This window comes from Sminthopsis crassicaudata, chromosome X (genome assembly GCF_048593235.1).
Source record: "Sminthopsis crassicaudata isolate SCR6 chromosome X, ASM4859323v1, whole genome shotgun sequence".
Classification (NCBI taxonomy): domain Eukaryota; kingdom Metazoa; phylum Chordata; class Mammalia; order Dasyuromorphia; family Dasyuridae; genus Sminthopsis; species Sminthopsis crassicaudata.
Window position 1 is genome coordinate 86528954 of NC_133623.1, and position 23290 is coordinate 86552243.

General features: G+C 44.9%; 2 long non-coding RNA genes across 12 annotated transcripts in view; one reads left to right on the forward strand and one right to left on the reverse strand.

Moving 5' to 3' along the window:
* LOC141548956 (uncharacterized) overlaps positions 1 to 23290 on the reverse strand; it is a 1120676-nt gene that overhangs the window by 321790 nt on the left and 775596 nt on the right. The gene's annotated exons all lie outside the window — the stretch shown is intronic.
* The window catches only part of LOC141548957 (uncharacterized), a 1406018-nt gene continuing 1385828 nt past the window's right edge, over positions 3101 to 23290 (forward strand). For 3 of the 9 annotated variants that reach the window (XR_012484180.1, XR_012484181.1, XR_012484179.1), the window contains exons 1-4: positions 4211 to 4225; positions 5095 to 9054; positions 10239 to 10339; positions 11242 to 18457. This is a non-coding gene — a long non-coding RNA (uncharacterized LOC141548957). The other 6 variants (XR_012484173.1, XR_012484174.1, XR_012484175.1 and 3 more) reach the window with 6 other exon arrangements.

The window sequence follows — 23290 nt, forward strand, 5'->3', positions numbered from 1 at the left end:
GAGTCAGCAGATAACAACCTAAAGGGGAATGATTCCTGCCCCCCCATCACATAACTCTCTCCTCGAAAAGTCTATCAAAAAGCTAAGAGAGTTTGAAGAAAAATGGGGAAAGGAAAGGGAAGCTATGATAGAGAATAACAACGTCCTGAAATTGGAGTTGGAAAAAATAAAGAATTCACAGGAGATGCAGGGAAACAAAATTTGTGAATTAGAAAAACTTAAAAAATCACAGGAAAGTAGGATTTCTGAATTGGAAAAGATAAAAAAAAGTCTCAAGAAAATAGAATTTCTGAATTGGAAAAAGAAAATAATTCTCAAAAAAAAGTTAGGGAAATGGAAAAAAATTCAATAGAGCAAAATAATTCATTTAAAAACGAAATTGGGCATTTACAAAAAGAACTAAAAACTGTGAAAGAAGAAAATAGCTCCTTAAAAGTCAGGATGGAACAAATAGAAATGAATGATTCACAGAGAACCCAAGAATCAGTCAAACAAAACAAAAAAAAAAAAATGAGAAGCTGGAGAACAACGTCAAATACTTACTGGGAAAATCTATAGACCTGGAAAATAGATCTAGGAGAGATAATCTGCGGATCATTGGACTTCCCGAAAACTATGACCAAAAAAAGAACCTAGATTCTATTTTACAGGAAATTATCAAAGAGAACTGTCCAAAGATAATAGAAACAGAAGGAAAAGTAGATGTGGAAAGAATTCATCGAACTCCTTCTGAAATAGACCCTAAAAAAAAGAACACCACCGAATATTGTGGCTAAGCTGCAGAATTACCACACAAAGGAGAAAATCCTGCAAACAGCTAGAAAAAAACAATTTAAATACCAAGGACTGTCCCGCTTCCCTCAACATGGAAAGGTTCCAGCCACCAGAAAACTGTAGCTTGGATGGCTTAGCTGCTGTGAACAAATGAATCTAGCCCAGATAGGAGCTAAGTCACAGACAGAGCCCCTCAGGGAAGATTCTCTGTGGTGAGTCCACTGGAGCAATGCTCCAGGTGTCCAGCCGAGTGAGAGCAGACGAATACAATCACCAGAAGCATCATGGGAGGTAGAAATTGCCCCCTCCACAACTGTCCCCCTATGAGGCTCTACTTGTGTCATTATTGAGGATACTCCTTCCTCACCACCCCTCTGATGGCAGTCTACTTGTACATAGAAAGTGGTGTGCAGCTCATTTCCCCCACAACTGAGCTCCTTTGGCACAGAGACGGCCTTTTGCCTTTCTTTCTGTTTCCAGCATTGACTTCGCTCAGTGCCTGACACTTGCTCCCAGAATTGTATTGACTGACTATTCTGGACCCGGTTTTCCCGAATAGGTTTAGGGGGAAATGGATGAAGTCACGTGGCAGAGGAGACTGGGCCAGAAAGGCGGGTGTGGCACCCTGTGTCCAGGCTCTGGAAGGTTTCCCTGGCCTAGAATTCAGTGCAGAGGACACAAGCATGAATAGGGGGCAGGTGCGCATGCGTGCCTTGGTGGCCCTCTGTGCCTTCCCGCTCTCTGATCTCAGGTCTGGACAAAAGAGCCGATGCCGCCCTTCCCCCAGACCCCCTCCCCTGTGTCCCGTCCTTCCCCCCTCCCCCCCTCCCCCCCCCCTGCTTCTGCTCTGGGGGCTCTCAGGAATCCAAGTCCCGTCCAAGGCCTGGGCTTCGCAGCTGCTGCCGAGCTTTTGTGCTCTTCCTTTCAGGGGAGCCCGGGCCCCCTCCTTGACCTCCGCCTCCTGTTCTCCCCCAACCAGTTTCGGTAAAAGAGCCGCCCCCCCCCCTCCCCAAGCCGCGCTCAGCGGCCGTCCCGCTCCCAGCCCCGCAGCCCGGCCCGGGACCCAGGACCCTGGTCAGCGCCGGGCCCTCCGGGTGGGAGAGGCACTGCGGCCCCCCCTAGCGGGGCTGGGTGAGGAGGGCCAGAGTATCACATGGGGGGGCTCGCAAGTGCTCCGGGCTAATGTCCCAGCGCCCCCTCCTCTATCCTGAACCCCCCCCCTCTCTCCCCCCTCCCCCCGATCTGGGAGGAGCCTAGCCCCCCGCAGGTGACGTCATAGGGCCGCCCCTTCCCACCCTGTATTTAATGCCAGTCTCCTTTGTCTGGAGGTGAGGATGTGCCGGGGCCGGGGCGGCGGGGGGTCTGTGCGCCCCTCACTCAGGCCCTGCCTCTCCGCCTCACGGCGACCCCTCCGTCCCCCGTCTTACCCTCGTCCTCCGGACGGACCCAGCCGTGGGTCCTGAGCGCCTAAGCCGCAGTGAGTGAGGGGGGGGCCCCTCCCTGCTCCCGCCGCAGCCCCTCCCTTTGTCCTCTCCCATCCCAGCCCTTCCCTGAAGCCCCCTCCTCCCCGCCCGGCTTTCCTTCCTGCCCGGTAGGTGTGGGGGAGGGCGGCTACAAGGCCCGGGAGCATCGGCACCTTTGTCTGGGGGGGGGGTGAATGTGGCTGAGATCCTGGGCGTGGCCGCGTCTGTGGCCGTGAGGGGAGGTGGGGGGGGGCGGGAGCTTGAGCCCGCGGTTCAGTCTGGGAGGCTACGGGTCCGGGGGCGGGGGGGGGGGGGGGGGGGGGGCGGCGGAGGCCGAGGAGCCTTTGGGGCCCTCTCCTCCCAGTTCCTGAAAACCTGCGGCCCCTCCACCCCCGCAAGCCGCGCTCAGCGGCCGTCCTGCTCCCAGCCCCGCAGCCCGGCCCGGGGACCCAGGACCCTGGTCAGCGCCGGGCCCTCGGGGGGGGGGGGGGGGGGGGGGAGAGGCACTGCGGCCGCGCCCTAGCGGGGCTGGGTGAGGAGGGCCCAGAGTAACCACATGGGGGGGGCTCCCAAGTGCTCCGGGCTAATGTCCCAGCGCCCCCTCCCCTCTCCTGAACCCCACTCTCTCCCCCCTCCCCCCGATCTGGGAGGAGCCTAGCCCCCCGCAGGTGACGTCACAGGGCCGCCCCTTCCCACCCTCTGTTCAATGCCAGTCTCCTTTGTCTGGAGGGGAGGATGTGCCGGGGCCGGGGCGGCGGGGGGTCTGTGCGCCCCTCACTCAGGCCCTGCCTCTCCGCCTCACAGCGACCCCTCCGTCCCCCGTCTTACCCTCGTCCTCCGGACGGACCGAGCCGAGGGTCCTGAGCGCCTAAGCCGCAGTGAGTGAGGGGGCCCCTCCCTGCTCCCGCCGCAGCCCCTCCCTTTGTCCTCTCCCATCCCAGCCCTTCCCTGAAGCCCCCTCCTCCCCGCCCGGCTTTCCTTCCTGCCCGGTAGGTGTGGGGGAGGGCGGCTACAAGGCCCGGGAGCATCGGCACCTTTGTCTGGGGGGGGGGGGGGGTCGTGAATGTGCCTGAGATCCTGGGCGTGGCCGCGTCTGTGTCCCTGAGGGGAGGTGGGGGGGTGGGAAGCTGGGGTGCGGCGGAGGCCGGCCGGGCGCCACCTCTGGGGACCCTCCCTCTCTCCGGTCTCCGATGTAAGCTTCCACCTCTTGTCCCTGCAGGCCCAGGCCTGGCCGGAGGCTCGGAACTCGGACAACCCGGGAGATCGGGGCTTTCCACTCCATCCTTTTGTCCTGTCTGACCTCGGGGATCAAAGGGCACGGAAAGGTTTGTGGCCGCAGGCAGAGCTTAACGTGCTAAAATCCAAGCTAAAATATGGAGTCCTCAGAAAAAGAGGGAGGGGTGATCTTATTCCTCAGGATCTCTCCCTTTATAGAATAATTCACCTTTAACATATTTTCTCTTAAAGGTTTTTTTCTTCATTTCCCATAAAGATATTATACAGCATTCATTTTGATAAGAATTTAAGTGAAGACCTCTTCCCCTCCCCCTTCCCCCTATTGTCTCTTTTGTATGGTGGGCTTTTTTTTTTTTTTTTTTTTGTCTTGTTTTGTTGTGTTTTGTTTTGTTGTGTTTTGTTTTGATTAAAGGCAGTTTTTGTGTTCTGGTTACAACTAGCTTATGATGAAAAGGATGTTTCCATGTATCTGAACAAAGAAGGAGATGGGTTCCTTAGTCTTTGAATTTTAGCGATTTACAGGCTGAAAAAAAGAGAATTGTTTTAATTCCGGCTTCTCTCCTGATGAAGGATTTGGGCTATTTTGTCATAAGGCTTTTGAGAGCTTGGATGTTTTTCCTCTGAAATTTTTCTATACTTATCTTTTCTTCTAGAGAAGAATGATTCTTTACCCTGGAAATGGGAATCAGTTTGTTCTATATCTTGCGTATATGCCACACAGAGATTTTTGCTACAAAGGTCTTTTTCCTCAGGTAAGTGTTTTGCTGCAGATTTTAACTGCCTTAGGAATTTGGACAATTTTATAGAAGCAGAATTAATCTTCTTTTGTTTACTGAGATTTTCTCTGTTCCTTGTTCTGGCATAATCTCTTTCCCCATCCATAGGTACAAAAAGGAACTTCCTCTTTGCTCCTCTAATTGGCTATAAATTCCCTTTTTACATCTAATTCATATATCCATTTGTCATTTAATGTGATAGTTGGTGTGAGGTGTCCATGAGCTATCAAATTTCTGGCAAATTTATCTTTCCTTATCTCATTATTAAAATGAAATAGCATGTCCTTCCCTGTCCCACTGCCTGCTCTCTTTGGATTTCTTATACACTAAGCTTTTTATTTGATTTGCTTATGTACGTTTCACACGTGATCTTTTGCATTGATCGATGTTTCAATTTCAAGAAGTTCATATTATTTTCTGTGTGCCTATGCAGTCAGAGAGGGTCATCTTCCTGAGTTCCAATCTGGCCTCAGCTACTTGCTAACTGTGGTACCCTCACCAAGTCATTTTACCCTGTTCACCTCAGTTCCTCATTTGTCAAATGAGCTACAAAAGGAAACGGCAAACCCTTCCAATGCCTTTGCCAAGAAAGCCCCAAATAGGGTCAGGAAAAAGCTGACAGGACCAAACAACAACAAATGGTTTCCAAAATCTCTGATTTTTAGTACAGTTTGAGATCTGTTCCTGATAATTACTAATCCCAAACCCTGTCTTTCCCACTTCCCTCAATTCATTGTGTCTATTGAGGTTTTCTGTTTCTTAAATCACTAGGGTATCCCATGGATTCTGCCCTCTCCCTGAGAATGCCATGCCATGTAACAAATCTCATTTTGTTTTTGTTTTAGGGAGGAAAAGAAAAGTGAGCCCAGCTGTTTGATGCATTTGGGAAAAGGAATGCAGAAGTGTAACACCTGTGGACCTCTCACCTCCTGGAAGAGGACAGGTGATGGTGTCTTCTCTTGTATCCTTTTCAGTCTTTAACCTTTTCTTACAGGTCCTTTCCAGTGTTTGCTTTATCGTCCTTTCCATTTAAATTGATTTTGTTTATAGGTGTATGTATGTGTATATATGTGTGTGTGTGTGTGTTTGTATACATATATATATGTGTGTGTGTGTGTTTGTATACATATATATATGCATATAATGTTTTCTTGGCTTTGCCTACTTCACGTTCCATCATTTCACAGAGATCTTTCTCTCCTTCTCTGTACTCAACACATTCTCCATTTCTTATAATAATATTACACAGTTTGTTTCCATGCCTTGTCTGGCCATTACCTACTTGAGAGCATCTACCTTGTTTCCAGTACATTTGCTGTCACAAAAAGTGCCATTATACAATTTTTGCAGTATTTGGGGATTGTGTTCTTCTTGGTGCCTTCTCATCATGTAATGAATTATTTGTTTTAAAGGCTTTGGATATTTTTGTTACTTTCTTTGCATGATTCCAAAATTACATTCCAATGAAGCTCATTGCTTTTGGCCAGAAGAAACAATTGTGATTTACACTCAGTCTGCACCATCAAAACCCACCCAATGACCAAGTAGTGCTTAGTAGTACTGTTGGAAACTCAGTGACAGCCAGAGTGATTTGGATTCAAGACTTTCTCAAGTAGCTCCTTATGAATTCCAATGGGCTTTATCAAAGCCTGGTTTTTCTAAGCTCTCTTTCACGAAACCATAAATGAACTAGATGGAAGAGAAGAGTTCAATATCCCAGTTTGTTTTTCAAATATAAGATACATAAGTGGGCAAGGGACCAAATATCTAGTCTGCAGACTCAGAGACATGCTGCGAGGTTGATGGGACCAAATTTCTATTCCTTTGGACAAACATCTTGGTACATGATGTAAGGGCTGAACTATACCTGTTACCTGCCATACTGTTTTTTAGGTTTCCCCAGAGGGTTTTGTAAATCGTAAATTATTTTCCACAAAGCAGGGTTGTCGGTATTTCTCTAACAGTAGAGTATTGTGGTCATTTAATACTGTGTCTTCTAGACGTAAACCATTCCACTAAAACACTACTCTGTTTTTTTTCCTTTTTATATACTTATTCATTTATTAAAACAAATTAAATAAAAAAAAAACAAAATAGAAAAACATTGTCATTTGCACAAAAGAATGTGAGAGGATTCAAAATATGAAATAATAGATTTCCAGTTCAAGAAATCATACACAATAGTACACATTTTATTGAGAATTGCCCGTGTATTCCTTGTTTCCTTTTAGGTTTGCTTTTGTTTGCTGCTGTACACTTTTTTTACATGATTCTTTTTTTCCCTTCCCCTCCCCCAGGTTCCCCCAAGAAGGCTACAATTAAGTGCTGAAATATTTGTACATAAATACACATACATATACACGGATACATACACACATTTATATAAGGATACAAACACATATACTTAGACATGGGTAATCGTGCTCATATATACATACACATTTATATGCATTTATGTAAGATTGTTATATGATTGATTGTTCTCTGTTTCTCTGAAAGTGGATACCATCACCCTTCAAGAGTTCAAATCTTTTTTATCTTTTTTCCTAAGTCTACCAAATGGTCATTTGCTACATCATGGCAAGATTTTGTTTTATTATTTCTTGGTCTCTCATAACTTCCCCAACTTCCTCTCGCCAAATCCTGACTTTCAAAGAGTCACTTTCTTCTTCAAAACTCTGGATCTCTTTTATGAGTTGGTTTATTTTCTTTCCATAAACCTCTGGATGTGGTTGGATTCTTGTTATTTTTTTTTTAGTTTTTCCTTATTCTCTCTGACTTGATTTTTAAAATCTTCTCTGAGTTCACTAGAAATTCTTTTTGAACACTAGCCATTTGCCATTGCTTTTTGGGGTAAGGGAAGCTTTTCCCCTTCAGTATCCCCCTCTAATGATAAATCCCAGTCTTTCCTCTTTCTGTAGTTGCATTATTTCTCCTTTGCTTGTTCTTTTTTGAAATAAGAAAGTAAGAGTGTCATCACCTAGATCGGAGAGGGGGAGACGGTGCCTCTGTCCCTGGATCTTCTTTCAGTTTTCTTCTCTGACTTGGACCTCAAAAACCAAGAACTCCAGCCTCCTATAAGACAGCCAGCAGCTACCCTGTGCCTCTGCTTGTGTCCTCCCTGGGTGTATGCTGATTCCTTCTCTCCTATCAGCACAGCTGGGCCTGGCATTCCTTATCAGCAGATATTCCAGGACTTCCTTATCAGTCTTTCTGGCATCAGATCCCCAAGTGCTGTCCCAGGAAGTAAAAGTCCCTGTGACTGGGGCTGAAGCCACCTGCAAACCAGCAAGCCCCAGGGCTCCCTGCTTCTTCTAGGGGAGCTGGCCTGGAGATGTTTTAACTGGTTACTCCTCCATAGTGGGGTCTTTCTTCTGGACTTCTCTGGTTGTCCTAGGATACCCCGATTCTGCCCCAACTTTTATGTGTTCATCACTTGTCTATATTAGCTCAGAAGTTCAATTTTCTTTTGTTTGTGAATATTCTGAACTATTGTTGCATCTTCCCAAAATCTTCCCCAGGAGTTGTTTTCTTCACTGGATTTTTGCTCTTCCTTTTCCATCTAGAAATTTCTATTTTTTAAGGTTGTTTGCTTCATTGACGTTTGGTATATGTCTGTCCGATTTTTGGTGCTTCTTTTTAAAAAATGTTAATTTTCTTGTGAATATCTCTCATTTCTCCTGCCCATTTTCCTTCTACTCCTGTTACATATTTTAAAAATGCTTTTGGAGCCCTTTCAGAAGGACTGAGACCAATCCATACACACACCAATTTGAGGCTTCACATGTAGATGTTCTGGCATCATTATGATCGTCTGATGTTGTGTTTTGATCTTCCCTGACAGCACAGTAGCTCCCTACACTCAGGGAATTATTTTGGTTCAGGTTTCCAGACCGTGTTGTCACTTTGAAAGTTGAGCCCTGCTCTTGGGGTATACTGGGCACTGTCCCAAGTTTCTTAAATCGAGAGCAAGGGGCTTGGCCCCTGGCTTGTTGCTTCTAAGGCTGGAGGGCTGGTAGCTTCCCTGCTATACTTGCACTTCTAGACTTCTAAAGTGTACCCATTAACCAGCTGATTCGGGAATCTCCGCTTGGAACACGAGACATTTCAGAGGGACCTTCCCCAACTACCCAATCGCATAAAAACCCAACATCAAAGATGAAACACCACAGATGCTCAACATTTGTCGAGTGATTGAATTTTATACCTGTGAATGGAGGTAAAATCTGGTTGAAATGAACATTAAAGGTAAGCCAGGAGTGTGTGTGTGTGTGTGTGTGTGTGTGTGTGTGTGTTTCTGTGTTTCTTTGTGTGTGTCTGTGTGTGAGAGAGAGAGAGACAGAGAGACCGAGAGAGACAGAGAGACAGAGAGAGAGATTTGACTTGTTGGAGTCAGGGAAGGTGAGTTTAAAGCCTCATAGGTGGGAGAGGCACTGCGGCCCCCCCCTAGCGGGGCTGGGTGAGGAGGGCCAGAGTAATCACAAGGGGGGGGCTCGCAAGTGCTCCGGGCTAATGTCCCAGCGCCCCCTCCCCTCTCCTGAACCCCGCTCTCTCCCCCCTCCCCCCAATCTGGGAGGAGCCTAGCCCCCCGCAGGTGACGTCACAGGGCCGCCCCTTCCCACCCTCTGTTCAGTGCCAGTCTCCTTTGTCTGGAGGGGAGGATGTGCCGGGGCCGGGGCGGCGGGGGGGTCTGTGCGCCCCTCACTCAGGCCCTGCCTCTCCGCCTCACAGCGACCCCTCCGTCCCCCGTCTTACCCTCGTCCTCCGGACGGACCGAGCCGAGGGTCCTGAGCGCCTAAGCCGCAGTGAGTGAGGGGCCCCCTCCCTGCTCCCGCCGCAGCCCCTCCCTTTGTCCTCTCCCATCCCAGCCCTTCCCTGAAGCCCCCTCCTCCCCGCCCGGCTTTCCTTCCTGCCCGGTAGGTGTGGGGGAGGGCGGCTACAAGGCCCGGGAGCATCCGCACCTTTGTCTGAGGGGGGGGGGGGGGTGAATGTGGCTGAGATCCTGGGCGTGGCCGCGTCTGTGTCCCTGAGGGGAGGTGGGGGGGGCGGGAGCGGGCGCGCGTGTGCCTGCACCTGCCGGGTGCCTCGGGCCCGCTCCGGGCTCAGTCTGGGAGGCTGCGGGTGGGGGGGACCGGGGGGGGGGGGCGGCGGAGGGCGGCCGCGAGCCCCCTCTGGGGACCCTCCCTCTCCCCGGTCTCCGATGGGCGCTTCCACCTCTTGTTCCCAGTCCCTGCAGGCCCAGGCCTGGCCGGAGGCTCGGAACTCGGACAACCCGGGGGATCGGGGCTTTCCACTCCATCCTTTTGTCCTGTCTGACCTCGGGGATCAAAGGGCTCGGAAAGGTCTGCGGCCGCAGGCAGAGCTTAACGTGCTAAAATCCAAGCTAAAATACGGAGTCCTCAGAAAAAGAGGGAGGGGTGATCTTATTCCTCAGGATCTCTCCCTTTATAGAATAATTCGCCTTTAACATCTTTTCTCTTAAAAGGGCTTCTCTCTCAGTTTGGCATAAAGACGCTTGACATTTCGGGAAGAATTTCCCGTTCTTGGGATGCGGTCCAAGCACAGCCTCATCTCCAGACCCAGGAGACTTCCCAGAAGGAGGGGGCGGGAAGGGCCGGTCCTATGACGTCACCGCGGTGGGGCCGGTCTCCTCCCAGAGCACCGGGGAAAGGGAGGAGAAAGTGGGAGCGCTCTTCCCCTCCCCCGCCCCGTATTTTCTCTTTTGTAGGGGGCCTTTTACTTCCAGGTCGCATTCATTGTTTTGTGCTGGGTCCGACTGGCTTGTGATGAGAGGGAGGTTTCCGTGGCGCTTGCCGTGGAACAAAGAGGTCCCTCAGCCTTTCCATTTAAACGATTTATCGGCTGAAAGAAGGGAATTGCTTCAATGCGGCCTTGTCCTGGGTGAGGGCTTTGGGAGCCTCTTGTCAGAAGCCTGTGAGAGCCTGGATTTCTTCCTCTGAACATATTCTCCCCTTCCCTTTTGACCTAGGGGAGAAGGATTCTTGATCCTGCAAGTGGGAATGCGTTTCTTCTCCATCTTGCATATGCAGCCCCCCCAGAGATTTTTGCTACAAACGTCCTTTTCCTCCGGTAAGTGTTTTGCTTCCTCTTTTCTCTGCATTAGGACTTTGGGCAACTTTATAGAAGCAGAATGAACCTGTCATTGTCTGTGATTTTCTCTGTTCCTTGTTCTCTCCTAATCTCTTTCCCGATCCATAGAAGTGAACAGGAACTTCCTCTTTGCTCCTCTAATTTGCCGTAGATTCCCCTTTTACATAGGATTCATATACCCGTTTGTAATTTAATGTGGCAGTTGGCGTGAGGTGTTCAGGAGGTATCACATTTCTGGCAAACTGCTTTTTCCTTATCCCGTTATTAAAAATGCAATAGTGTGTCCTCCTCGGTCCCACCACCTGTTCGCTTTGCATTTCTTATACACTGTTATTTTATTTTATTTACTGATGTAGGTCGCACACATGATCTTACCCAAAGAGCAGTGTGGCCGTCTTCAAGAAATTCCTATTATTTCCTGGGTGCCTAGGAATTCTACAGGGCATGAGGTCAGAGGGAGTCCTCTTCCTGAGGTGAAATCTGGTCTTAGCTACTTGCTAACTGTGGTACCCTCAGCAAGTCACTTAACCCTGTTACCTCACTTGCTCCTTTGGCAAATGAACTGCAGAAGGAAATGGCAAACCCTTCCAATAGCTTTGCCAAGCAACCGACAATTGCATCAAGGAAAAGCAGACAAGACCAAACATTTGGATTCAAAGTCTCTGATTTTTAGTAAAGTTTGAGATCTGTCCCTGATAAGCACTAATCCTAAACCCTTCCTTTCCTCCTTCCCTCCATTCATTATGTCCTGCAGATACTGAGCTCTTTCACAAAAATACTTATTGATGTTTAGTGTTTCCCTCATCACCAGGGTATCCCATGGATTCGGCCCTCTCCCCATGAGGGCCATGCCAGGTAACAAATCCCATTTTTTGTTTTAGGGAGGAGAAGAAAAGTGAGCTCAGCTGTTTCACACATTTGGGAAAAGGTATGCACGTGTGCAACACCTGTGGATCTCTCACCTCCAGAAAGAGGACAGGTGATGGTGTCTTCTCATGTATCCTTTTCAGTCTTTTGCATTTCCTTACAGGTCATTGCCAGTTTTGCTTTGTCATTCTTTCCATTTAAATTTATTTTGATTACAGGTATGTATGTGTGTGTGTATTTATTTTTTTTTAATTTTTGTTTTCTTGGCTTTGCCTAGGTCACTTTGCATCATTTCACAGAGATGTTTCTCTGTTTCTCTGTAGTCAACACACTCCATTCCTTATAACAATATAGTAATATCCCACAACATTCGTTTCCATGCCTTCTCTGGCCATGCCCACTTGAGAGAGTCTACTTTGTTCCAGGTCACAGATGTCACAAAAAGTGCTGTTATAAGTTTTTTGCAGTATATGGGGACTGTTTAATTGGTGCCTTCTCGTAATGTAATGGATTATTTATTTTAAAGGCTTTGAATATTTTTGTTACTTTTTGCATGATTCCAAAATTACATCCCAGAATGGATGCTCTCCTCATTTGCTTACAGTATCTGCCTTTATGTCTAAATCACGTACCCATTTTGGTCTTACCTTGTTTTCATTGTGTTTTCATGCTTCTTTCTGGAAGAGGACCAATGGCATCTAGAAGCTCATGACTTGCAAGTGAATTGCATTTAGGGGAGGCAGAGCTGGGCAAGATCCCCAGCCTCACTCCAGAGTCAGCTGAGTGCAGAGGCAAGACCTAGGTCAGGCAGACTGGCCATGGCCCCGTAGGCAGGGGGAGACCTTAGGCTGTTTAAGCTAGGGCCTTTCCCATGTCTCACTTGGGACGAGGCAACAGTAATTTAGTGATTTAAGGTTAGGTAAGAAACCAGGCAAAAGATGCTCTACTTTGCCTACTCAATGATAATAACAATAATAATAATAATCTGGGGAGGGAAGAACCTCAGTGTTTTGGCCAGAAGAAAGAGCTGTGATTTACACTCTGTCTGAGCCATCAAAACCCACACAATGACCAAGTGAGGCTTAAGCTAGCATCTTCTATTGGACACTCAGTGAAAGCCAGAGTGACTTGGGTTCAAGGATTTGTCAAGTAGCTCCTGCTGAATCCCAATGGGCTTTATCAAAGTCTCGTTTTTCTAAGCTGTGTTTCAAGAAATCATCAATGAACTAGAGGGAACAGAAGAGTTCAATATCGCAGTTTGTTTTGAAAATCTAAAACAAATAAGTGGCCAGGAGAGCAAAATATCCAGCCTCCAGACTCAAAGACATGCTGTGAGGTCGATGGGACCAAATTTCTATTCCTTTGGACAAACAAGTGGCACATGATGTAAGGGATTGAACTGTACCTGGTTTCTGCTATACTGGTTTTCAATTTTCTCCAGAAGTTTTTGTTCATTTATTTGTTCACTTATTTTTCAAAAAGATGGGATTTCTGTATTTCTCAAACAATAGAGTATTATGGATATTTAATACTGTGTCTTCTATACCTAAATCATTCCCCTAAAACACTACTCCATTAAAAAAAAATTTTTACATATTTATTCATTTATTTAAACAAATTAAACATAGAAAAAGAAAGAGAAAAGATGGAAAAGCATTGTCATAGGCACAAAACAATGTGAGAGCATTTAAAATATGAAATAATAGATTTCTAGTTCAAAAAATCATATGTCATTAATAGTACACATTTATTCAGAACTGTCCATCTATTGTTTGCTTCTTCTTAGGTTCACTTTTGTTCTCTGCTGTGCACTTTTTACACTATTATTTTTTTGCTTTTTTTGCCCCACAGCGTCCCCCAAGATGGCTGCTGCTGATATATTTGTACATAAATACACGCATACATGTACTTAGATACATAGACACAGTTGTATAAGTATACAAATCCATGTACCCAGACATGTATAATCATGCTCATATATACATATACATTTGTAGGCATCTATGTAAGATTGTACTATGCTTGTTTGTTCTGTTTCTCTGAAACTAGATAACATCATCCCTCATGAGTTCAGGTCTTTTTACATTTTTAAAAAATCTACCACTTCGTCATTTCCTACATCATGACAATATTTTGTTTTATTATTTCTTGGTCTCTCATAACTTTACTGACTTCCCTTTGCCAAATTGTAACTTTGAAAGAGTCACTTTCTTCTTGAAAACTCTGGATCTCCTCTTCAATTTGGTTTACTTTCTTTCCATAAGCCTCTGGATTTGGTTGGATTCTTGTTATTTTTTTAGTTTTTCCTCAACCTCTCTCATTTGATTTTTAAAGTCTTCTCTGAGTTCTTCTACAAATTCTTTCTGGACAGTAGCCATTTACCATAACTCTTTGGGATAAGAAAAGCTTTTCCCCTTCAGTATCCCTTCCTCTATTGATAAATCCCAGTGTTTCCTATTTCTTTAGTTGAATTCTTTCCCCTTTGCTTCCTTTTTTCCCTCTGAGGAAATTGGGGTTAAGTGACTCACCCAGGATCACAGAGCTAGGCAGTGTTAAGTGTCTGAGGCCACATTTGAACTCAGGTGCTCCTGACTTTAGGGCTGGTGCTCTAACCACTGTGTCCCCTGGCTGCCACGTTGCTCTTTTTTAAAATAAGAAATTAATAGTGTCATCCCCTAGATCTGAGAGGGAGATGGTGCTTCGGCCTCTGGATCTTCTTTCAGTTTTCTTCTCTGACTTGGAACTCAAAAACCAAGAACTCCACCCTCCTGTAAGACAGCCAGCAGCTACCCTGTGCCTCTGCTTCTGCCCTCCCGGGGTGTGGGCTTTTTCCTTCTTTCCTAACAGCACAGCTGGGCCTGGCATTCCTTATCAGCAAATATTCCAGGACTTCCTTATCATTCTCCCTGGCCTCCAATCCCAAGTGCTGTCTCAGGAGGTAACAGTCCCCTTGATTGGGCCTGAGGCCACCTGGAACCCAGGGCTCCCTGCTTCTTCCAGGGGATGTTTTAACAAGTTACTCCTCCAAAGGGGAGTCTTTCTTCTGGACTTCTCTGGTTGTCCTAGGAAACCCTTATTCTGCTGAAAGTTTTATGCGTTTGTCACTTGTCTGCATTAGCTCAGAGGTTCAACTTTCTTTTGTTTCTGAATGTTCTGACCTACTTCCCACACTCTTCCTCAAGAGTTGTTTTCTTCAATGGATTTTTGCTCTTCCTTTTCCATCTAGAAATTTCTACTTTTTAAGGTTGTTTTCTTCATTGACGTTTGGTACATGTCTGTCGGATTTTTTGTGCTTCTTTTTAAAAAATGTTAACTTTTCTTGTGAATCTCTCTCATTTCTCCTGCCCATTTTCCTTCTACTCCTGTTACATATTTTAAAAATGCTTTTGGAGCCCTTTCAGAAGGACTGAGACCAATTCATCCACACACCAATTTGAGGCTTCACATGTAGATGTTCTGGCATCATTATGATCGTCTGATGTTGTGTTTTGATCTTCCCTGACAGCACAGTAGCTCCCTACACTCAGGCGATAATTTTGGTGCAGGTTTCCAGACTGTGTTGTAACACTGAAAGTTGAGCCCTGCTCTTGGGGTATACTGGGCACTGTCCCAAGTTTCTTAAATCCAGAGTAAGGGGCTTGGCCCCTGGCTTGTTGCTTGGAAGCCTGAGGACTGGCAACTTCCCTGCTGTATCTGGGCCTCTAGGCTTCCCAGGTGTGGCCATTAATCAGCTGATTCAAGAATCTCCATGTGGAACATGAGACATTTCAGAGGGACCTTCCCCAGCTACCCCATGACATAAAAACCCAACATCAAAGATGAAACACCACAGATGCTCAACATTTGTCGAGTGATTGAATTTTATGCCTGTAAATGGAGGTAAAATCTGGTTGCAATGAACATTAAAGCTAAGACAGGAGTGTGTGTGTGTGTGTGTGTGTGTATGTGTGTGTGTGTGTGTGTGTGTGTGTGTGTGTGTGTGTGTGTGTGTGTGTAAGAGAGAGAGAAAGAGACGGAAACAGAGGGAGGGGGGAGGAGGAAGGGAAGGAGAGGGAGAAAGAGAGAGAGAGAGAGACAGACAGACAGACAGACAAACAGAGACAGATTGAGAGATTTGACTTTTTGGAGTCAGGGAAGGTGAGTTTAAAGCCTCATAGGTTTTTGGGACCCTGAAAAGATACCTTACAGCTTCATAAGCCAACCTGCTGCTCTGTGTCCACTGGTGAGAATCAGAAACAACTGAGTTCAAATCCTGCCTCCCATACCTACAATTTGTGTGACCCTTACCAAGTCTTTAAGACTCTCCCCCGTGTTAGAGTCAGATTGGGCTCATTAATCTCAATGCTGAGAGGGTTTCCTGGGTCTCTTCTGTCTATATTTGAGAGGAAACCATCTTGGAAGGACACAGAGCAGCCAAGGAATGGCACAAATTGTAGTCCAACCCCATGGGAAGGCGCTGGATTCCCCAGAAAGAAGCAGCCCTCACCAGCATGGAATGTATAGCTCAGTTTCTCAGGATTACTGGGGCAAATTGTGTTGTATAAGAAAACCTGCACTCGAGACCACCCCAGACTGTTAAAGGGGAGGCGGACAGATCCCCACATATGCGTCGGGCCAGGTAAGCTATTTGCTGGGAGGGGGACACAAAAGGTTAAAAGCCAGAATGACTGGGGATCAAGAGCAAGTGTGACTCGGGGTTCCTTGGAACTGTTCTTCCTCTTTCCATTAAAGGTAGTTTGCATTCTCTGTGGAATTGCAGGGCCTGCTCACATTCCCTTGCAGCCACCACACACTAAGACTAGGGACGGTCCTGTCTCAGACAGAACAACTGGCGTTTTTCCTCAGGGCAGGTGGTGAATTCAGAAAGGACTGAGACCCTGCAGAACTTCAGAGCCCTGGCAATGAGCTCTTTCTTTCTCCTTCCCTGGCTGCATGGCATCCTCCTCAACCATGGCTTCCCAGCAGTTTTCTGGGGCTTCCAGAGGGGGGTTCAGGGGTTAGAGCACTGGGCTGGGAGTCAGGAAGACCTCTGTTCACAGGCAGCCTCAGGCCCTTGGTGAGCATGTGGCCTTGGGCAAGGACAAGGCCGAGCGTCCAAGGCAAGCATTCTTTGCTCTGTCTGCCCCTTCAGTAAGAGTGACTCCCCAGGTGAAGGCGTCCCTGCTCTTAGAGTAGTCTGAGGCGCTAAGAGGTCAGACGGGGTGACCGTGGTCATGCCGCTGACGTGGGTCTAAAGCAAGATTTGAGCCTTCCTGACTTTGAACCTGGCCCTCTATCCTTAGCAATTAAGACACCGTTCAAGCCCCAACCATGACATGAAACCTTTCTTGATTGAAAAGCTGCTGTAAGCCTTGCTCCCAGACTGCCTTGCATTTTGCATTTGTGTTTCTTCTCATGTACATTTACACATTTTCTGTCTTAGCAGAACCGAAGCTTGTCTTGTTAGGGACTGTGTCTGTAACAGTGTTTGCATCTCCAGAGCCTACGACCATGCTGTCCGTGGGCTTGTGGCTCGTCACTTAGCCCTTCTGGCTTTGTATGTGCCGGCCACATTGGAGGAGTCAATCCACAGCTGAGTGAATGAATACATTAATGAGGTGGAGGTTTCAGCTAAGGTACTTATTAGTGATTACAGTGATTCATCATTTCATAGGCCCAGTTTATCCTTTCATTTGTCATAGCTAAACCATGTATTCTGTTACAGTTTAATTTACTATGTGCTATGAGGTATTGGTCTTCTATCAAAATTCTGCCAAACTGCTTTGCACTGAGGCATCGATTTTTTATACCAACTCTACCCAGTTCCCTCTTTCTGTAAGTGGACTGTTGGGCAAACCTTTAGTGGAGCAATTTTAGAGTAAAGTGAATTTACCCCCGGACTCGGCTTCAAGGGAGAAAGGGAGACAGGAAGGGAGTCGAGCTTCTGGGAAGGGAGGGGGCCGGGAGATGACTCAAGGACACACGGACCCGGGTACTGAGGAGCAAGAGAAGGACGGGAGCAGCAGGAGGAGCCAGCCACCGCCCCACAAAGGAGAGGACAAGCAACATGTGGACTGAGGAAAGACACATGGCACCTGAGCATGGATGGACAGGAGGCACACAAGCAGGTGCCAGACGTGAGGCTGAGTGGCAGAGCCAGCCAAAGGCTCCCCTTGTAGTGCTGGAGGTCTCAAGCCAAGCCCGGATGCTGAAGCTGCAGAGCTGGAAGGAATGAGAATGCAGGAAAAGCCCTTTTTGTTCTTCCTCCCCCCTTTTTCATTAATACCTTTAGATTCTTCCCCTCATGTAAAAATATGCCATGCGGTTTCCTGTTTCTTACACCACAGTATGCCATGTTTCCCTCCCTCTCCTTCTGCTTCCTGAGAGTCATGCCATGTGACGAGTGGTCTTTTGTGTTTTAGGAATGAAAAAAATCAACACAACTGTATAGTCCAGAGAGGAAAAGACTTGTGGTAGGAGATAATCTCTTGAGAATACTGCCATTCCTGGTGGATCACTCTCATTTGAAGCAGCACTTGCAGTCTCGACACGTGGAGGGAAACGATACCTGTAATACCTGATAATATTTATAAAAATACTTCTCTTTCGGAAGCTTCTTCCACCTTTGAACTACTGCTGATCTCTGAAGATTCTGAGGAAAAGACACTGTGGATTTAATGTCAGAATACTCTGTAGATGAAATGCTGATGGGTGAAGACAAATACTATTAGAATCGTTCAATTACAATCCTCTCGGAGATACGCACCTACTCTACTCTCAGAACTCAGAGGCAAAGACAATGGAGGTAGAAGACACTCTCTCTGGCAACATTCTGGTGTAAGAGAGAGACTGGGAAGGACTTCTGGACAAAGAAACCAACCTTTGAGAGAAACAAAGGTGGGCTCTATGGTCCGTCCAGCACGGTCTGAGACCTCACCTTGTTTCCCTTGATAAAGGTCGGTTCCTTTGCCCAGAGGCTTTCCAGTTTCTGTCTTACACCGCTTACTTCGGGATTGCTCTCTATGGAAACACATCTAGACGGACATCACTCAGCGGACAACATCTTTGTGGCAGAAGACACTCGTTCTGGGAACACTCCACTCACTACGGGCTTCCTCTCTGGGGAAGCACAGCAAGAGAAAAATTGGACATTGAATGCAATAGAGGCCGCTGAAGCATTCCTGATGAAAAGACAAGAGCTGAGGAGAAAATGTGAGTCTCACATTGAAGACTCAAAAGCAACATTCAAAGGTAAATATGATAGAGACCCCTCAAGTGACTCGTTACTGATACCCTGTGTCCTCTTCTAGAAGGGAAGACGATAACCCTGTCTCCTATGAGTTTTATCTTTACTAGGCAGGTAGAAGCATTCAAACTAGAAAGAGATTTTGGAAGTGAACGGTCTGGTTGGGGATGATGCAAAATAGATAGGTGAGAAATAAGGATGCCCTGGCAGATGGTAGAAGGGGGAGAAATAATGGAGGAAATGATCTCATAAAATAAGCATTCAGGGAAGAGGTTTTGCCTTGGAGTGGAAAATGATGATGAGGGGAGTGACCAATCCTTGAACCTCCCTCCCATCTAAATTGGTTCAAAGTCGGTAAATATCTATATCTGTATTTATATGTACTTCTTCCATGGGTCAAAAAAAATCTGTTTTACCCTAAAGCTAAGTAGGATAATGGGAGAAGAGAAGGAAAAAGTGGTGACAAACTTTGGGCAGATAAAAGTATGGCATGGTCATGTATAAAATAGAAACTAGTGAGGTAATGGGATAAAAAGAGAGAAAGAAGAAAAAACAGAATCAAATACATCATGACTATGTTAATGGGATGAACTCACTCCTAAATGCAAGTGGGCAGTAAAATGAATTAGAAACCAGAACTTCCAGACTATGTTTGTTTTTTCTTTTTTGTATTTTGAAAAGAAACATATTGTAAAGAAAGAGAGAACCAGAGTGAAATTAGAGGGCTGAAGCAGAAACTGTTATATTTCATATGAAGGATAAAACATAAAGGAAGCAATCATGATGTCAGAAAAAATGCAGAGAAAAATTCGGCCTCACTGAAAGGGTAAATTGGCATGCAGCCTAATTTTTGTTTAGGGAAACCACAGTCAATGGAGTCAGAAAAGAGAGGCATTGGATTCAAAATTTTAAAGGAAAAGTTAAATGCATTACAGGAAGAAATAGATAATAAAACTACAATGGCAGGGTACCTCAACTTTTTCTGGGTGACCTAGACAAATACAACCTTAAAATAAATAAGGAAGAAGTCGAGGAGAATAATAAAACTTAGAAGACTTAGAAACCTTGCATATAAAAGACCTCTATTGAAAACTCAAGAGGAACGGAATGGACAACAGATAGATGTTGCTTTTTTTCAATTCATATTATGCAAATTGGATTTTTTGCAAGGAATTCTCCCAAACCACCTCTGTACCATCTGGGATCTCGGTCTGCTCCTCCCCTTCAATTTGGTACTCCGTGGCCTCCTATCACTAATGCTTCTCAAAACCTTTAAAAACTCACTCTAGCAGAAAGCAGAATAGATCTGCAGAGAGACAGCCACCACCACTGATGGATCTGGGCTTGCCTTAAGACCTCCAGTACTTGTGCAGGACAACTTGTGTTCAATGCACCCGCCCACCTGAGAGTCTGGCCCCTGCATTTGGATGTTTTGTCCATCATTGGAGCATCACATCTGTCCCATGCCACATGTTTCCATGTCTGTCCCTCCTGCCATGTTCTTCCTTTCAGTTACAGCCAGGCTGTCCTGGGACTGGCCCCTACAAGAAAGTGTTCCTCCTGCTCTTGATTCTTTGTGTCAACCTTTATGTGTCATTGACCCATGTGCTGGTGCCACAGGGGTACAGTCTCCTTCCTGCCTCCCTTCTGGCTTCTTATACATCCGTGGGTAAATTCACATTATATAAAATATCTGCAGAATGGTTCATTGAAAAAAGTTATGGACTATGTTGCTTTCCCCCCTCAACTTCTCACTTCTCTTTTAGTTTTAGCTGCATTGATTTTGTTTGTGGAAAAGTGTAAAGTTCTGTTGTCTCCAGAAACTGCCGATCAGTCTCTGGGAGGAGATCTGCTGCCTCAACTCAATCTCTTGGCCAGATTCTTCTTCCTCCAGAGAGCCTCCTCAACTCTGGCCCAGATAAGACTCCTTGCTCAATGGTGTCTTCTTTTATCCTCCCAGAGAATAGGCGGGAAATAACTCAGGGGCTTCTGGGAAAAAATACTTCAACCAATGATCTTGCTCCTCTTAAACATGTAAGCTCCTCCCCAGAAGTTCCAAGGGGTAAAACTCATTGTAAAGGCCAGAACTAGAGAACTGTTAAGTATCAACTTGGCACTTAGTAAGAACCTATCATCTCATTATCTCATTAGCACTTAGTAAGAACTTAACAGAAAAGCTTTTTAATTTTATGTAAGCCAGATTGTCCATTTTGCTTCTTTTGAACCTGTCTGTCCTTTGCTTGGTCATGATTTCTTTCCCATTTTCTTCTGGGCTTCTCTGTTTATGATGTTAGCCCATACGCCCAAGGAATATACCCATTTTCAGCTTCACTCTTGTGTTTCCTGTGAAACCTTTTTCCAACCTCAGATTCTGTTACATTGTTTGCCAATTTTCCCAGTGGCTTTTGTTGACTTGTGAATTTTCCCATAGCTGGGATTATTAGCTTTGTCAAAGAAATGGATGATGTGCTCTTTTGCTCCTGTATGCTGTATACCCAATCTGTTCCTATGGTCAGTCTTTCTGTTTCTTACTCAATAATACATTTTTAATCATAAGGGCTTGCTAGTGTAGTTTTATGATCTGGTACTGCTAGGCCCTTTTCTTCCCAATTTTCCCATTCATTTCCTTGATAGTCTTAATTTTTGTTCAGCCAGATGAATTTTGTTATCCTTTTTTAATGTTCTCAAGAAATTCTGTGTTATTTTGATTCGTATTTCATTGTGTTCACAAATTAACATAGGCAGCATTATCATTTTTGGCCTGGCAATGAGTAATTCATATTTCTCCCCTTGTCTAGAGCTGCTTTTAATTATGTAAAGAGTGACCTGTGTTCACCGAGTTGTTATCTGTGTTTTGGCAGGTTGACTTCTAGATATTTCATACTATATGTAATTTCAATGGAATTTATCTTTCTCCTGGATTTTATTGATAATTTCTATGATACTGATAACATCCTTGGGTTTACTTATACTCTCCTGTCTTGCTGATGTTAGTAAAAATTTCATTTAAGTTTTAATTGATTCTGTAGAGTTCTCTAAGTAAACAATCATATCATCTGTAAAAAAACATTTTTTTATTTATTGTTTGCCTCTTTGCTGTTTACAATTTCCATTTCTTTGCCTTTGAGTTACTGCTATGGCAAGCATTTCTGGTACAGTATTGAATAGTAGTGATGAGCGTGAATATCTGTTATGTCTCCAAAAGAAAAAAATTTGATTCTTGTCGAAAATTATTGAATACCAAGGTCATCAAATTACCATTAAATAAGGTCAGCCAAAACCTCAGTGGTGTATGATAAATTGGAAGGTCACAGAGCTTATTTCATTTTATTCTTTTGTTTGTTATTAATTTTTATAAATATAACATTTTCTTTGATAGTACATATGCATAGGTAAATTTTTTTTACAACATTATCCCTTGTACTCCCTTCTGTTGCAAGTTTTTCCCCTCCTTCCCTCCACCCCCATCCCTAGATGGAAGGCATTCCCATACATATTAAATCTCTTATAGTATATGCTTGGTACAATATATATATGTGCAGAACCGAATTTTGTTGTTGTTGTTGTTGCAAAGGAAGGATTGTATTCGCAAGGTAAAAATAATCTGGGAAGAGAAACAAAACAAAACAAACAAACAAAAAACAATGAGGAGCTTATTTTATAACAGAAAAAAGGAGCTCTTCCTGATGCAGATTCCTCAGTTTTACAGAGGTCTAGGGAGATTGACAATAGTCAGTTGCTGGGCATGTCAGGAGTGTAATGAGATTTTAGGGCGAGATAACTGGTCAATTCAATACTTCATTGGCTTAAAACTTATTTTATCATTCTGTGAATTTTTTTGAAAGGTCTCCTTAAGTGTTTCTTTAAGGATTTTTGCTCTCGATTGGTCTAGCTCACTGAAAAAGAAGGACTAACTTACTAAAAGATGGTTATTTTATTTTATTTCTTTTAAGATATATTTAGGCTCATTCTATGTTATCTACTATTAAATCTTAATAAAAGATTCATTCAGTAAATCTAATCAGAAATTAAGACTTAAAGGATATTTATGCTAGATTAGGTCTTCAAAAGGAAAGGGAACTTCAAACTTAATACCAAAGTAAATTCATGTTATCAATATTAACGGATTTAGAGATTATCCTTTTCATATCCTTTCTTTACTTTTGTTTTTATTGAAAAATCTTCTGACTTGTCCCTCTACAAATAACACTAGTTCTTTATTTTAGACAAATACTAGTTATTGCTTTTAGGAAAACCCTCTGTTTATTTAACCATTTAACCAGGGTTGGAATAATTGTTTTTACATGGTTCTAAGAAGTTGTTTTTAAATCCATGTTGTCCCCAGGGTTCACTTAGAAAGAACATTGGAGATTTAATAGCATCACTAACTCCCATATTAGATTTTTTTTTTAAGCAAAAGCCTTCTGTGGTCCCCATCAATGACCAAGTTGGGGCTACAGATATAAAGCTAGAGAGCTAAAGTTGGGGAAGTGCTTTAAAAAACCACCTAAGCACATTCTGGAGCTTTTGCTATCGGTCATTAAGGAGATTGGCAATGAGGGATGTTAAGATTGCAGGTAAGAGCTCCTGGGACCATGGGGTAGTTCCGGTCCTGAAACATTTTGGTAGTTTCTGGGAAACCAGCCTGTAGAATTTCTATTAAGCTAAAATAAGGATGAAATCTTATAAAAGTTGAAAAAGGTTTGAAAAGCGGTTGACAGATTAAGATCGTCATAGTCAAGGCCCCTCTATGTCCTGGTCATCTCAGATCAGAGCAAGAAAAGAGAAAGCTGGAGAATTGAAAACTTGAATTCTGCCCAGAGTGTCAGGGGGAGGGG